Raw genomic sequence first — 17,641 nt, forward strand, 5'->3', positions numbered from 1 at the left:
TGCAGCTACAAGGCGCTTTTACCAAAATACCTGTTGAAGAAAATTCAAAAACTTATTTATTTCCATCGACGCTCTGACCATTCTCAAGATATATTTGTTTCGAATAACCTATTTGCTGTTTACGAGTATTATATATACGAACTTCTCCAGTTTGTTCTGCGCTCGATTAAAAATCTACGCAGAAACTTTCTTGCATTCACTTTTCAAAATTAAGGAAAAATAAACATGTCGATGAAACCAAAATTACCTTCATCAACCGTTAATAAAGAAACATAAACCGACAAATGTCGGAAAAATTGCTCTTGAACGCCAGGCGAGGTAATTTAATTCATGGTCTTGAGTCCAGATCAATTTTTCTTTATGGGTGCAAAAAACTTTGAACCCAACGGGATTCGATCCACTGACCTCTCGATCCATGGCAACACTCACTAACCACTGCGCTACGAGTCAGTTAATATTGCTATGATGCAACCGATTTTATATTAGCAACTTCGGAGCACTAGAGATCACTAAAAAATGATGAACGAATGCGTAAAAAATTCACCTGAGAAGTCAAAGAATGCTTTAGAAGAAAAGCGCAAAATTGTCAAGCGAAAGATTTGCATAAAAAAAGACACACAGGTTTACAATAATTGCTATGAACTGCGTTCAAGAGCAATTAAAAAGATCGAATGATTCTTTATAACATACAGGCGCATAAGACTATTCAATTTGCTCAGATGCAATGGCGTTCTCCATGTGGAAATACGGGACTCCTCAGCATCGGAAATTTAAAGTTTTTATCATAAAAATGAAGAGTCGTTCTTGACAAACAACATCGGGTTAGTAAACAATATTTTTCATTTTTATTTGTCCCAATTTATCTCACCCGTTGGCGGCACGCTAAAGGAATCCCAATATTAAGCCCGGATTTTGGTGAAAAAGTTTTACCCCACTAGCTCTTCTAATTTAGAGATAACGCCATTTTTCAATTTTTCGGAAATTTTGGTGGATCTTAGCAAAAAGAGAAAGGAGAAAACAATTCTTTCAGCTAGTGCAATCTACTTAACGGCAATGGACTGCACACAAATTTGGTAACGGGAATTGTATAAAATAGTTTCCACCATCATTTTACTAGGCTAGGCTGGAACATTTTTCTCTCCTGCTTCTCTGATTTTCGGTTGCAAACTTAGGTTGCTCACAGCTTGTTCAAGGCAGAAATAGGAGGGTCGAACGACCCCGTTTTCTGTTAACTCTTTTGTTTATTTAATAATAATCTAATCTATCATAGAGTAATTAATTCTTTTTCTTAAGTTAAGCATATTCGGAACCTGTTGATTATGTTGGCAATTCTCACTTCTCAAGTCTCTTCAAGTGCTTCTGGGTCCTTCCTATCATACCACATCTCCCAGCTTAGTGGTCATAGTACCTATAATCCGCCTATCTTGCCAAACATACTATAATGGGAGGCTATAATTTCGTGGGAGGGCTATAATGGGAAAGGAAACCCCGTCATTTTAATTGTGAACACACGTATCAGTTGGTTTAGACATGCTTTATGAACACAAAATATTTCCGATGGTGTCAGGAAACAGGTCCCTCGAAGTCCACTGCACGAATCGGTTAGTAGACGAGCATTCTCTTGAAGAGATTTGACGCCTTTTTCATCGACCGTGAAATGAAAGTCATCTTTGCATTCGCCGATTAAGCTTTGGGCCAATGTTAAAAGATTATGCAGTTGTTCAGGACGGGCATTTATCAGCAATGGTTTAGCAAAGGGTTTTCTGTTTTGAGCGTAGGAACAATGCAGGTTCTTAGACTCGACAACATCGCACACAGTTTTGAATGACTCCGAATTGACATCGTTACAACGTACGCAAATTGAAACGAAGTCTAAGAGGTTTTGATTTCTGAACACTCGAGCGATTAAATCAATTCGTGATTTGATGGCTTCATCGAAATCATATTTACGCCTTTCTTTTTTTTCGTAGAGTTCTATGAAAACGAAGAATTGTTTTGTTGTCCAGCTGAAGTACAAATTCTTTATTTCCACTTTGGAGTCATGAGGGGCAGCATCATTGTGTATGGCATCGATTAGTTTAGCAGAAAGAAGCTAGTTCAACAAACATCTCGTTAGAATACTGGTAAACTTAGCCTTCAAAAATGTTTACCTTCAAAATCTTAGTTAAGAATGCAAAGATGACAAAAAAATTTTTAAAAGAGAAACTGTATTTCTCCTAAGATCTGTATAAGTTCAGGCATTGCAAAAATTAACAGTAGACCGTGTAGAAAACCAATTATTTATAAACAAAGAAAAGAAATAATTAATGAGGCGATATATGCGAATAGAGAAATTACTGATAATGGGGTGGAAGAATGGCAGTATCGTTAAAATTTAACTGCTTTCCAAACTACTGCCATCAAGTATTTCTCACCAGCCATTAAATTATTAATTATTTGACCAATTCCCATATTGGATCTCCTTTTATGCCCCCCCCCACCCCAGTTGCAGAGCACGTCATAATACATAGTAAAACAAGGCGGCTCGGTAATGTGCGATGGCACATAAAGTTCCGACCCCGCCCATCCACAATTTTGGCATAATTGTCTACCAAATGAGGAACAGATAGAAAAACACAAAAATTATTTTTTGCGAATCCCAAAAAAGCCTAAGTCTTTTTCAAAAAATTCTGTATGAAAGATAAGATAACCTCCAAAACAAATAACTCAGCGGAGTAAAAATTGATGCATTAGATTGCTGTAATAAGTCAATATTAAGAAAGCGAGTCAAGACGAACAGCAAAATCAAACAACAACAACAACAAACATTAATTACATCAAAAAATTTATGTCCCTCTTAAAAACTAAATTTAATAACAAAGTCAACATACCGTCAGATAAACCTGAAACTAAACAAAAATAACTTATAAATCACCAGAAAACATATGCGACCAGTCCATAAAAAGGTTTGGTAACAATTATACAAAAAAGAACAAAAACAGTAAAGTAAAAAAATTAACTTATTTTTTTGAAACAGTTAACTTCAAAGTAATAAATACCATTAGGAATCAATTAATATTATCACAAATTTACGATTACCACTGCTTCTATAGAAGGGCATTAGGACCTGCCCTTATTCATTTTTTAAAGCGGCTAAAAAGAACAACAAAGAACAAACAAAATTTCAATTGAAACTTGCCAGAAAACGCTGTCAAAACCGTCAAGCCAAATTTTGGCACTCAAAATATATTTGATTGCGCCTTCTTCAAACAGCTATAATGTTGTACGTGGCCATTCATTAGTAGGACTAGGTAACAAGTAGACAAAAAAGCGAAGTGCTAAAGTATGTAATTTTTTTTCGAAACAAAATTACATGCAATGTCATGAAAGGCATTAATTACAAAAAGAGCTATTTAAATAGCGTCGTTTATTCATGAAAAAGAAACCCTCGAGACCTGTAATTATCCAGAATATTTCTTGCATCTACAGAAGGAACGTCAAATATGACAAAAATCAAATTAATTTACTTTTTTTTTGTGAAAAAGCGGTGTCGAAGCCAGAAAGGTCATAACAATTTCTTTGAAAAAAAGATCTTGGGAAACCAATCCCTTTTATTCCTTTGACACCCATAATGTCATATTTGACCTGTAATTAACTAATGAGATTAGGTAACAAAAAGAAACATAAAAAGAACAAAATTGCGAAATTAAAAAGTTTTTTTTTAACTTTTGGAAACCGATGGGTTTCAAAGTCATGAAAGCCATCAGCTATCTGCTAATATCAGAATATCGGTTTTTCTGTTCTTCCATGAAAAGCCAATGAAAGCTATCACTATACAGAAAATTTCATACGACCGAAACGACAAGGTATAAATGACAGTTAAGACAAAATTAAAAAATTCAATTGATTTCTTCAAGAAAGAGGCGTCGAGGCCGTTAAGACGATGATTTATATCTTTCAGGATTTTAATATGTTCAATTCTGTTTTATTTTGAATGCTAATAAGGTGACATGAGAACTGTCAATAATTTGATAATGTGACAAAATTAGAAAACGTGAAAAACTGGCAAATATCAAAACAAACAAAAATCTAAAATCTTGTAGAATCAAAGCCAGAAAACAATAACTTCAGGCTTAAAACTGCAACCGAGAATAAATGTTAACTCATTAGAAAGAAGAAGTAGTCTTTTTTTGCTGAGACTAAGCTGGAAGTTGAACAAATTAAGAAAAAAAATAGAGGAAAAGTTAATTAAGCCATTATTTATTGAAAAGTCAATTATTTTTTAAAAAAGAAACGAGCATAAACTTTCAATTAAAAAACTAAATGCATTAGCCTGGAGCTGCTTAGCAAGCGAATTGGTTGGACCTATCACTCCTGAGCTTTGATTTGATATGTTCTGTTCTTTATTATTAAAAAATTTTTTTTTTTTTAAAAAAAAAAGACCGACTGATTACAACCCGATTTTTTTTGGATTGTAACAGTCCAAGAACGGCCCAAAACTAGCCCTGTTAATGCTTATTGTCCGTTAAGAACAATTGATTTTTCGAATGTTGTAGATATAGATAATTTGTTAGTTGAAACTCAAAATAAATTCTGCATTTTTGATAATCAACGAGTACAATTAGCAAAAACGGGCAAAGTTTTAACTAGAGTGCACTCTCAGCGGACTCTGAAGCAGAAATAGCCCCCACTGAGTCTACAAAGATTGTATGTGTGTTGTTTGGGGGTGTACTGTCGGCAAATTTAATCAAAGTGGACTAAAGTAGCTTATTTCGTGCTGTTTTTGATGAAAAAGGCTGAATTTTGAAATGTTTATCCAGATTTTTTGACCAAAAAAATTAAATCAAAACAATCAACTTTGCTTGTTCGTCTTCAAAAAACAAATTAACGACACTATTCTTAAAAAATATAACAAATTTTAGCAAAATTGACGAAAATTTAGGCAAAAATTCCGGAAAATGTGAATAAAAACAACGTGAATTCACTCTTCTTTTCTCAGAAGTTTAAACTTCGATAACTCCCTGTAGAAAACGAAAATTAAAAAAATCTTTTTAATTCCATATTCTACGCTGGACGAGCTTTCTAATGATACCAGTCTCAACTCTCTACGATGAATATATCGAGCGGCGAAAATTCACGGAACAAAAAAAAAACCCAGTTGAGTATATAGTTCCTCCCCCCTCAAGAGGGTCGGAACAAAAAATTAATTTGTAAAATATTGCACGTGCGTCTGGGGGGTGCAAATATGCACCCACTAAGCTAGTGGGGGGGGGACGGAAAAAAACCAACTTGACTTTTACCGTTCTCCGCAATCAGCGTGCTTGGCCATGCCTTAGCGGCCCGTGTGACTTGATATTAAACTCAAATTCAAATTTAAAATGGGGCTTTATTTCCTTAGGGGTTTATTTCCTGTCTAAAATTATGTGGATTTATTTCCTAAACTCAAATTAAATATTCAAATAAGAAATAATTTGGTCACCTGAGTTTGAGCATCTTCGTTACAATTCCGATATTAACTTCTCATTTCTATGAATTGACTGAAAATCGATATTTGTTCCTCAAAATTCCAAAAACTTCTAGAAACAAAGTACTTACGACTAAAAACCATATAGAATTTTCCAGTTTTGCATAATCAGCAAGAAGTTGAATACCACCTGAAACCTGTTCAACTTGATCATGCCTCTGTCGTTTTAAACAGTCGGGAACGATGTCGGCGCAGAAATTTTCTCGAGTTATTTTTGCTTTCTGGCCATCTTTCAGTAGCAAGTCAGACCCCATTTGTCAACAAGAGGCGTCAATTGAACATTTTTAACAAGAAAGTTAAAAAGAGCCAAAGGATTCGTAAAAAAAATCAACAGTTCAAAAATAGTTAATTTTACCGAAAAGCAATCGTTGTTAACTAGTTCACTTATTGATCATTGTTCACTTATTGAAAATCAATTGAACTAGAAGCTACAATGCCTATAAAAATGCATTGAGCGCAACCCTTTTCAACCGAAGCTTAAAACTACTAATGCCGAAAAAATGAAAGAGGCCGATCTCTGCTACGCGTCGCTGAAAACTTTTCAAAACTGATTTCAGACAAACAAAAACTTTAAAATGTTGGATTTCAGCAATTCCTATTCAACTCAAAATGCTCTTAATCTTTTACAGCTACTGTAGGTTTTAAAATTGATAAGAGCTAATACCTCATTATTTCAAAAATAGAGCTCTCAAACTTTTGATTCAATCGATTTTATGGTTCTATATTCCAAATTGGAAAAAAAAACATTTCAAAACCGCAGTTTAATTGATACACCATTTAGCGCAAAACAAAAAATTTCGTTGATAGTTGATCTTGCACTCTTCTCAATTGTGTCACCATAGCGGATTCCAGTGGAATTGGAAAGAACAAATAAGGGATAAGAAAAAAGGAGACGACTTTCATTTAATAATTTAAAATCGTAATTAAATTTCAATCTTTGTTGATTCAGCTTGATTCTTCCAACAATGCCAAAAAGATTAAATGATGAGTGCTCTAATTAATGACTTCAAACTCGATTCAGTTTGAAAATATGAGTTCCGAGTGAAGGAAACAACCAAATGTCCGAAACGAAAGAAAGCGGAGCATTGATAGCTAAGGAGCGGAAAAAGCCAGGGAAGAAGAGATACAGAAGATAATACAGAAACCTCACAATCATCAGCACAACATCAGCTCATGATTAATTCAAAATCCAGCGTCAATGCTTACATTAACTAAACGTGTAAACTAAAATTGATTTTCTTTTTGAAAATTCTCACCAGCGAGAAAGAAATTTGGTTTAAAAACTGGGCCTAGAAATAACTATGAATGGATTGGGAAAACCTTTTAGAAAAAAATCCGATTCAAAAAACCAAAAAAAACATAGCTGGCAGATTGCCAGAAAATAGCCGCAATAGATTCGTAGATCGGCAGTCTTAAAAAAACAGTAAAAAAGACAGACCAAAAAAATTCGTCTTTTCATTGAAGGCTGATCTGTTATATTTTGATTAAAAATCTGTATAAGTTATTGCTGCCTCTATTAGCTGATCGCAAATAACCTTCATCTAGAGTGACACACTCCCATTTGACCTCATCTCTTTGAATTAAAGTAAATGAAAGTCAATTTGAAAGTGAGGAAGTCATTTTTGGGAGTGAGGTAAGTCAAGTGTGACCAAAAATTTTAAATCACGCGAATGAACAAAAAAGAACTCGCTCCACTAAGAGCGAAAAATGACGTCAAGCACGCACTTCAGTTGAAATTGCACGAACGAATGAACAAAAATCAGATTTGAGGTGGCTGTGACGTCATATGGTCGTCACAAAAATCTTGATGACGAAACAAAAAAAAACAAGAGAAGGCCAATAATAGCCCCAACTATCGCTGTGCGGCTATTAAAAACAATAAAAAAGATATCACAAAGACTAAGCACAAATATTTGCAATCGATTCTAATGACCGTCAGGCGAATTGCTCTCAAACGATTGGCGAGAAGTTGGCTTCGTCAGTTGCTAGCTACGGTTTAGGGAGGCTAGCTAAATTGAAGGGGACTGGGGTGAGAGCGCCGGGGTGAGGGCACTGGGGTTGGAGAGTGCCGGCACGGTGTAGCAAGCGCGCTGGGTTAAGAGAGGAAAGATGGGACGGGGGCTAATATGGGGTGAAGTGAGGGGGGGGGGGGGAGGAGAAATGAAAAGCCCATTTTTGAAAATTAATTCAATTTATAGATAATCTCATCTCCAAAATCATTTAAATATGTACTACCTTACATTTCTTCTGAAGAGGCAACGTCCACCCGAAAACCAAAAACAGCTTGAACTCTCGTTTCTACATCTCGACATTGATGTGATTCTACGATTTAATACTTCATCCAAGAATTTCACATCCGAGCAAAGAAATGCAGCTTGAATAAAACGCGTAGCTTAACTTTGAACAAACTTGACAAAATCAGAATTCAAACAAAAAATGACATTTTTATTTTTTTTCTAATGACGTGTTTAACGTCGAATGCAAATACTAAAGCTAACAACTTGCACAATAATAGGAAATAACCAACAAAATCACTGAATCAACAACTAGGACACCCCCACAATTTAGATTGAGATTTCATTACCCATTTTCTAAAAACAAAAAATATGGCGTTTATGTCTGCAATGATTATAGCGTCAAACTGTAGCTATATGAAATCAACATTAGTATATAAACATTAGAATTGAAACTTTCTCTAAGCACACAGGCCGGAAGCAGGACCATGACGAAAACCATACAATAGGGTAAGAAATGTGTCCTCTTTTTACACTCAAATTTTCTTGCCATAGTAGAAGTAAATTATCCTTATTTGCATGGTTATCAAATATTGTTCTTCAGTTTGTTGCAGTTTTCAAATAAAGACCTTTGTCGAATCAAAGTTTGAATCTTGTCTCGGGAGTTGTTGTTTCATATACTCAAATTATTAAATTTTCGCTTCTCTGGAAATAGAATCTTTAAAACGTAGACTAGAGAGTGGCTTGCTTTAGGCATGAGGGACAACAACTTCACTTAGACAAAAATGTTGCGGCTAATAAAGGAGTTAAGGAATTTCTCTTGGCAGAAATCACTGTGCACATTTTTTGTCAATATCACACCTTCCTGAAAAATATAAGCTCCAGAATAAATTGAGCATAGTACCCGTTAAAACGCAAACCAAAAACCTCAGACGTCTTCGAAGTCCACTTACGACTAAGGAAAAGATCGCTTTTATTTTGCAAATTCAATCAAGATTGACGCTGATCTCGGAAAAACTGATGCAGCCATTAAACTTTGAGCTATTCTGTATACGTAAATTGTGTTCAGAGAGAAACAGAAAGAAGTAATTCTTGCATGTTGTTGTGTCAGGAGCTAGGGTATTAGCTGACACACAAATTAGAAGACACGCCAATTGGCCGAAAGATCTTATCAGGCCGATGGATTAAGTCCTGCGGTCCGCTGAGTCATGCCCAAATTAGCTAGTTGTTACAGCCAAATAATGTTTAAAAACTAAGGAACCCTACTTTACCCGCTTAGTGCGCGGGTAATTTTAATGACCTGTGGTTTTCGCGTAGTTATAATTGCTTAAGTGTCGGTTAAAAATGTGCCGGCTAAATTGTATGTCGGGCAATTGACCGGCCACGGCTGTGAATGAATAAACCAAACAAAACCGACTAGCGTCGGGAAAATATTTCTGAAACAACTGCTGAGTAGCTGGTTTAATCATAGCTAACTGGGACCAGGTGAGACCAGCTTAAGCTAAATTGAGAGAAGAGGAGAATGACACCAGCGCTCAGAGCAAAATAACAACAGCAAAAACATAGACGGCAGTTCGCCGGAAATTAGCCGCGATAGACGCTTGTGGCCTACCATGAATTGAAAAACTAACGAAATAAGATTGACAGATCGACCACAAGATTTTTAATAGACCACTAGACTTTTTGAGTTAGATTCGGACTGTCATTTTTATGAGACACATTTGCTCTACAAGGAAAAAGTCCTAATGGAGCTTTTTCAAAATTAAAATTCGATATTAAAACTCAAAACTCTATTACTCAGGAATTTGGGCATATAAGTTTGGCATTACTTAGATGCACGCTATTGACCTCTAATTAGTAAATGTTCATAAAATTTAAAGTTCCATAAGTGAGTTCAGAAGTCATTTTTTTAGTGAGGTAAGTCACGTAATTGACCAAAAGCAGAAATGACGTCACGAACAAATTTTAACTGCAAAGCAGAAGTCATTGAAAAAGTCAGTTCCAAGAAGTCAGGGTAAGACGAAACAAAAACCTGTTAGACGGTAAAAAAAAATTAGAAGCGCAATAATAGCCACCTGGAATTGCTGACGCGGTTATTAATCACAAACAAACAGAATAACGTCGGAAAAATTGCTCTCGAACGATAGGGGAAGCAATTTAATTCAGACGTGGCTTCAGCCTAGATAATTTTTTGGGAGTGCAAAAAACGGACCAAAGAGTGGTTGAACCCGGAACATCCAGAGTAGGAGACGGAAGCATTAACCGCTCAGCTCTCAGGATCTGTTCATACAATCGGTTGTTTTAGCAACAGACTTAATTTCCAAATAAGAGCAAGTTAGATCACGGAAAAATCAAGAAGAAAAGCTTGAAAAAGTTACTCCCGAAGTGAAATCCAAAGAATGTTCTAGAACAAAACAGTCGAACAGAAATTGTGCAGTAAAAAGACGCAAAAGTTTACTATAATTGCTTCAAACTTCGTTCGAGTCATTAAAGGGCTTATTATAAACGTTAATACGAAAACAGCTATCTAATACAAATCTAATCCGATTAAACCCAGGGGAAAATATCTGAGCACGTATAATTGCAGTAGCTGAAATGATTGTACAGCTTAGAAAATGAATCGGATTTTAACAAGATGCTTTCCTTGTTCTGATTGATCCTTGCGAAAAGGACACCAGGATGTATCGTATCACCATTGCCACTCTTCGGATACTTCTCAATTTCCTCTTCCACCGACAGTCTGTTCGCACTTCCAGCTGTCCAGTCGTTTTTCAAAGGCAGCGGGCAACTGGCCGGTAAAGTCAAGAACGAACTGTCACATTCTATGCCAAAACCGGACAGCCATTGTTTGAAAGATTCAGTCATTTTACACGTTTTTTGCAAGTATGTGGCTTCAAACACGGTTTACAAAACAGCTACATTTTTATAGAACAATTATACGTATAGAATGCAGCTGAGCAGAAAAACGCATTACAGCTCGGCAAGCTCGATTTGAAGCATTTTTAAGAATAAAAATTAAATTGGCTGAATGACAAAAGCATGCAAGCACGCGCTGAGAGTTATAAATTCAGCGAATCTATAAGTACTTAGAATATTTATCCAAATATTTACAATTGGCTTCATGTATATCTATACTGACGTTCGACTACAAATTATTTTTTTCCAATTTTGTAAACAACCATGTTGACATGAAACTGGATCAATCAGATAAAAACAAAATAATGCAGATTTTACGCTCAAAGGAAAGTAAAACAAACTAGATATCCCAACCGACAAGAAGCATAAATAGGAGAGAAAGCGCAACACTACAATAATCGCGACAGATATTGCAACACGAATTGCAACATTAGTTGGCAAAAAACGACGACCAAAAAATGGCGTGTTCTTATTTTAATACAAAAATGAACTATTAATGTCAGCATCATTTACATAATTTTACTAAAAAAAACGTGTTGGTCTGAATAGTGGTGGTTCAAGTTGCAGCAAACAGCCAGTTCTTTTTTTAAAAAAAAGGCTGTAAAACATGCGATCAAACTTAACTGGCATGTAATAAATATTTGTCACGAAATATTATGTTAGACATTCGATAACAGAAAAATTGTGTTAGACCTTTGATAACAAATAAAAATATGATCCACAAATTGCCGGAAAATAGCCACCTTTGACGCGTTTGAGGCACATCGGGATTGAAACAGAAGAAAAAAGAAGAGATAGAAATTGACCAAATTTTTTCCCAAGTTTCAAAAAGTGTTCTATTTCGGTGTGCAGTTTCAGTTAGATTGTAAAATTATACTGAATTCCGCTTCCAAACAAAAAGCTATTGAGCGAAATATTGTACTACTAATGTCAGCCAGCAATCGCTCTGATAGACTTTGATAGCTTAATGCACAATGACTTACTGACCAGGCTTTATCGGTTTATCCCGGTTTAATTTTGATCTTTTGAGATTGACCGTATTCACAATAATGGGTAATTGAAAGAATTTACAATTAATTTGTTGAAACAGTGAGTGAGGTAAGTCACGAGACAAACATGAAACTTGAGACTTAATCAAAACGAAACACGAGAAAACGTAGAGCGTATTCAAAAGAAACATAGGAATTGACTTTTTTTCTTGTGCTCTTGTCGTTTTTCTTGTGCATTTCCTCAATTAATCTAAAGAATGATATTAAATAATAACTTGAAAAAGAACAAATTTATAGCAATATCTAAAAAAAAAACAGGCAAAAGCCTATGATCCCATTCGCGCAAAAATAAAAAAAATTAGAAACAAGTAGAAATTTCAATTTTTAAGATCCAGTGTTTTGAGAAAAAAATAAAACTCTTAAAACTTTATTGGAATACTCGTCCTAAGCAACCAAAATACAACTCCATGGTAGAAATCAATGACAGACAACGCAAAACATTTAAATCCAGAGGAAACTAGAAAACTTTTTAAAATCAGTGGAGTGAACGTAATATAATCAAATGATTTCCAGAATTCTTAACCACAGCAGACCTTTCAGCATTTCTAATGGCCGATAAGGACTATAGAACTACAAATGAAGGCAAGATGCACAAGATCAACAATTCGAAAACAAACAGTATCTTATTCATGAAAAAATTAGCTAAAAATTAGAGCGACGGAATTAACCAAAATCGCGCTGGACTACGAGGCAAATAAAATTGTATTTTTTAGAGAGCGAAAAAAGCACAAGAAAAACAACAAAAAAATGCAAGACTAAAAAACCACCTTTCATTTAAAAACGCTGAAATCAAAAAAGTCAATTCTTATGTACTCAAGCACCTAATTAGATGCACATTTGCCTCATTACCAAACAAAGAAACCTGTCATAAATGAGACTTAATAAAAATACAGCAAAATACAGCCATTTTTTTGCAAAAACTGAAGAATTGACTTATGCTTTCTGAACGTTTATAGTATGAAAGTGATAGGAAGTACAAAATTACGCACTGAGAATTTTTCTTCGTTTAAAAAAATCTAACATAGCAACCGCAGAGACCTCTCACTATTGAGAAAAATTGATAAGACAGCGATAAGTACAACATATACATGCATTCAGAAATATTTTAACAATTAATTCAGAGAAAGCAAAATCTATGACCTGCAACGATTAAATTAAGCATCCTTAGCAACTGATGAGACCTCATTAGTGAAACTAAAAGACAACAAAAAGACAAAAATCGCGGAATCGATAAAAATTTCTTGAACACAATTAGTGTCGAAGCCAAAGTAGTTAATAGTTTTAAGCTTAAAAAATTAGATAACCGAAATCTCAATTAGGAACCTATCAGACCTGTCCCTGATGATATGACATCAACAATTTCAACAGAAACGCGAACTCAAATTTTTTGAAACAAATAGCCTCAAAGTCATGAAAACCAATAGCCTTGGACTCATACAATTAATTTGGTTCATTAATGCCTGATTAGCAATCAACAAAATCTGCCATTAATGATACTAAGCGATAAGACACGAGTATTATTTGAAAGTGGGGAAAAAATCAAACAATCAGTTATCTTTTAACAACAAAGGGTGTCAGTCATGAAAAACTTTAGCTGCCCAGTGACGAATTCAAGAATTTGCAAATAGGCGCAACTAGAACACACATCTATCATTTTAGCACCACTCAAGAGAAGAAACACTGAAAACAGAAGTCAAACTGACGCACATGAAAAAAATTCCCTCGGAAAGAAAATTTGTTCATACACCAACTTCTCACTCCTTTAAAGCGAGTTTGGAAAAAGTAACGCCTCATACCTCGATTTTTGGCTCCTCTTACAACTTCAGCGTCACTAAAAACACCATTCTGAATTTGACTTCTCATTTACGCAAAAAAGCCGAAAAAGTGAAAAGATCTTCAAAAAAGGCAGCACACCAATACAATATAAATATATTGGACTGTAAAAAAGGAGAGCGCCTAAATAATAGCCGTAGAGAGGCTGACGGCGGCTGCTAAAAAGCATGGAAGGATTTTTAAAAATCTTTCGAGTGACATGCGCAAAATTGCAGACAGTCCAATATTCTAAGTGCCCCCAAACTTTCACGAAATTCTGATGGGAGCAATCCAAGAACTTGCTCCGCCCAAAATTTTAGGTAACCGCAACTCGGGTCCGCTAATGACAGAACCACGGCCTCATTGTTGGAACAGAAAGATTTTGTTCAGCATTAGATTCTGAGATCCATGGGAGAATGCATTGAAGAAATGAGTTAAAAAACTGAGGCACCGCTGATAACTTTATATATACAGTCCCCAAAATGCTTTGGGCTTTCCACAATACTTTACTTATGATACTAAAATGGGACATTTCGTCTCAGTACGTAACAGTCCGTCTGATGAAGCCAGAAGAATTCGAAAGAAGTGTAATATGCTCCGATCTCACTCCTGAAAAACATTACCCGACACTTTTTTGGACCAAACATGTCTAACGATCAGACAACCTCACGTTGACATTATACGACTCGCTGATCAAGTGAACGCAGCCCACATCCTTCCACTTTTCAATTGTGCTACCAGAGCGGATACTAGTGAGCAATTAGAGAGCATAATTACCGGATGAGAGAAAAAAGCCAATTTCACTGCATGTTATAAAATCGTAATATTAATCTCGGTTCTTCTAAATTTAATCTTGACAAAGACAAAAATTACCAAAAAGTTTAAATGATGAGTGCTCTAATTAATGACTTCAAACTTGATTTTGAAACAGCAGGCCAGTTACAAGTTAAGGAAACAAATAAGCAAAGAGCAGAATGCACAAAAAGTGGTGTGAATCGTGTTACAAGTGCAGCGCCTAGACACTCAGAGTCAATAGGGACATTGCTACTTCATAGAAACGATAGAAGGCGGAACATTGATAATTTAAATCGGCAATAAATCCATCAATAAATTTTGAGGCATTTGAGGCAGTATTTTGTTTCAAATTAATCACAAGAGCACAATAAATTTTTGGTTATGCCAAAACCGCTAAAATACTACACGATTAGAATCACGTTGCTTCATTGCAAAACAATAGGAGGACAAAACGCAAGATCAGCTGACCAAAGGATTAAAACAACCGACTAACGTCGGGCGAATTGCTCTCAAACGACAGGCGAGCGGTTGGCTTGGTCAGTAGCTATCCACGGTTTTGAGGCTAGATTTAGCTGAATTGAAGGGGCGTGAAGTGAGCGAAGAAGGGGGGGGGGGGGCAAGTGGGGGGGGGGGGGTGCAACACTGGGGGCAATAATGAATAATGGGAGGGGGTTTCTTGAGTGCACGGGGCACTTACGGCCTGAAGGATGTGCAAGGGGGGTGGGTGATGGGGGATTGTTCGGGGGGGGGGGGGGGGGGGGGGTGGGGGATGTGGGGGTCAACCACAAAGAACCGCCCTTCACACCATAAGTATAAGCCTCCGAACAGTTTCTGTGAATCGTATTCTCAGAGACTAGTGAGCTGAAAGGCTTTAAGAGAACTTAATGCCCGCTGGGCGATACCTGTTTATCCCGATTTGAGGACGAAAAGTCAAATGGGTCAGACGAAAAATCGGTCAAGCAAAAAATCGCATTAAAAAGACCGACATGACTAATATAATTGCTACTAACTTCGTTTGACAGCAATTAAAGAAAAACTAATTCCTAACCAGCTAAATTGGTGGAAGTCAGACTACATCAAAATCTGGCGGATATCAGTCGCTGTTGATTGAAACCGGTAGAGAAATAAAATCATTTAAACCAACGGCTCATTTAAAAATTGCCAAATTGTGTTCTAATTGAGTCCCGAGTTTCATTATATCCAACAGATAGACTGAATTCAGCCTCGAAATTGAAGGAGAAAACGCTTAATACCAATACCAGTTATCATCTCATTAGTAAACTTCGACACTAAATTAAGGAACGGGCTTAGTGGTCATATGTATACTAAAGATCCTCGACAGCCTTAAGGACAGAGCTTGAGCATCTTAACTACGCCTGACCGTTAAACCGGTCTTTGACTGGCTGAATTTAGAGCAAACTTGGTCACCAAATTGTGGCATTGTCGCGGCATTGAATTAATGTAGGGAGACATTTACCTTATAGTAAACTTAACGCATGAAGACTTACTGCATTAGGTCTTACTTCCGAGGATTTATATGTTTAAATTATTTCTTTGAGATTACCATTGACTGAGATTACCAACTGATTTTTGACATCAAATGTATTCACTATACTGCCTAACTTTCAATTAATTCTAAATTTCATTTAGTTGAAAACGATTAGCGTATTTTGATGGAACGAAAAACGTGACTTAACAGGACATCGTCTCAAATTAGCCGATTGAGTAGCAGACCTTTTAAATCGAGAGTACGCCCAAAAACTGTGGGACTCAAAAATGTTTATGATATGGATGTAATTACAAGATTCTGAGCAAAGAAGTCTAGTTGAGACCAACTTGGTAAGTAAGATTATTTTCTAGGTAGCTTCAATTTTCAAAGAAAAATATATCGACAGCAATAACGGTAAATATCATGGAATCAGTTAAACCCACACGCATGACAACAGAAAACCTAACTTCGTATACAAATAGCAACTTAATTCCTCCCAGGAAAAACATTCACCCTTCAAAAAAAAACTATAAAGTAACTGCAGCAAAAGTAGACGGACAAAACCATCGGCGAATGCATGCGTTGGCTGATCTGAAACAGCTTGAAACCATTCGCTTTTGGATCAAAAGGGTAATTCAAATGTCTGCCAAAGTTATCTCGAACACTTGATGTGCTCGATTTTAATCCAGCCTGCTTCCGTCGTTGGGGACGATCGGCGCATTAGGTTTACTGAGTTCAAATGATGTTATTCGATCTCATTTTGGTGAAATGGAAACAATTTTGGAACGCTTTCCATTTGATTTTAAGAGAAAAAAATTCCGCCACTTGAAATAAGCTGCTTAAAATCGTGAATGAGAGCAATTTAAATCATGCAAAAGTCTAAAGTCAAGCGTGATAAAAAAAAGTAACTCGAAGAGTCAAAACAGACAAAAAGTCAGAAAAAATACAGACTGACATGTCCTGAATTGCAATTCACATAATTGAATTAACTAATGATTCGACATTTGAAATTTTAAATCAATATCAAACTAAAACAGGCAAAAAAACCCATGACCCTATGTGCGCAAAAAATGAATCTGGAAACAATTAGAAAATTTAGTTTTCCCAGATCTAGTCTTTTGAAAACAAATAATAAATTACTTCACGAAAATATTGACCCTGCGCATGCTCGGAATGAATATACAATACAATAACCTAGCGGCAATCAATGGCAGACAAAGCAAAAGAGGGGCGAGAACAAAGAAAATTGGAAATCAGAACATTTTTGAAAATCAGTGCAGTTCCAATCCGCCATAGCAGTTCTAATCAGTGGAGTCAAAGTAATAACATAGCCGGCAGATTGCCGGAAAAAATCCGCCGTTGACGAGCTTGATGCATATCGGGATTGAAACAGAAAAAGAAAAAAATGACTGAATCTTGGTCTCTGCTTTTTTCAGTGTCAGAAGACGTTCTAATTTCTCTTGCAGTTTCAGTTAGATTCTGAAACTACACTTAATTCAGCTTCTAAATTGAAAGCAAACAAGCTAAATACCGATATCAGCTATCAGACACTCTAATGAACTTTGATAACCTAATTTTCAATGACTTAATGAACAGGGTTTATCCGGTCTCTTTTTTTGCTCTTTTCACTTTGGCCGTATTCACCATATTGCGTAATTAAATGCATACAAGAATTTAAAATATATTCAGTTGAAACAGTGAGTGAAAAAAGTCAAACGTGAAAATCGAAAAAGGTTAAACGAAAATCGTGATCAAAAGGTGAAGCGAATTAAAAAAACATAACAGGACAAGTCCTGATATACATTTCACAGCGTTCTCATAGACTAAAAACACTAGACCTAGC

The sequence above is a fragment of the Convolutriloba macropyga genome, chromosome 3 (assembly GCF_964194025.1).
Source record: "Convolutriloba macropyga chromosome 3, txConMacr16.3, whole genome shotgun sequence".
Taxonomy (NCBI): Eukaryota; Metazoa; Xenacoelomorpha; order Acoela; family Convolutidae; genus Convolutriloba; species Convolutriloba macropyga.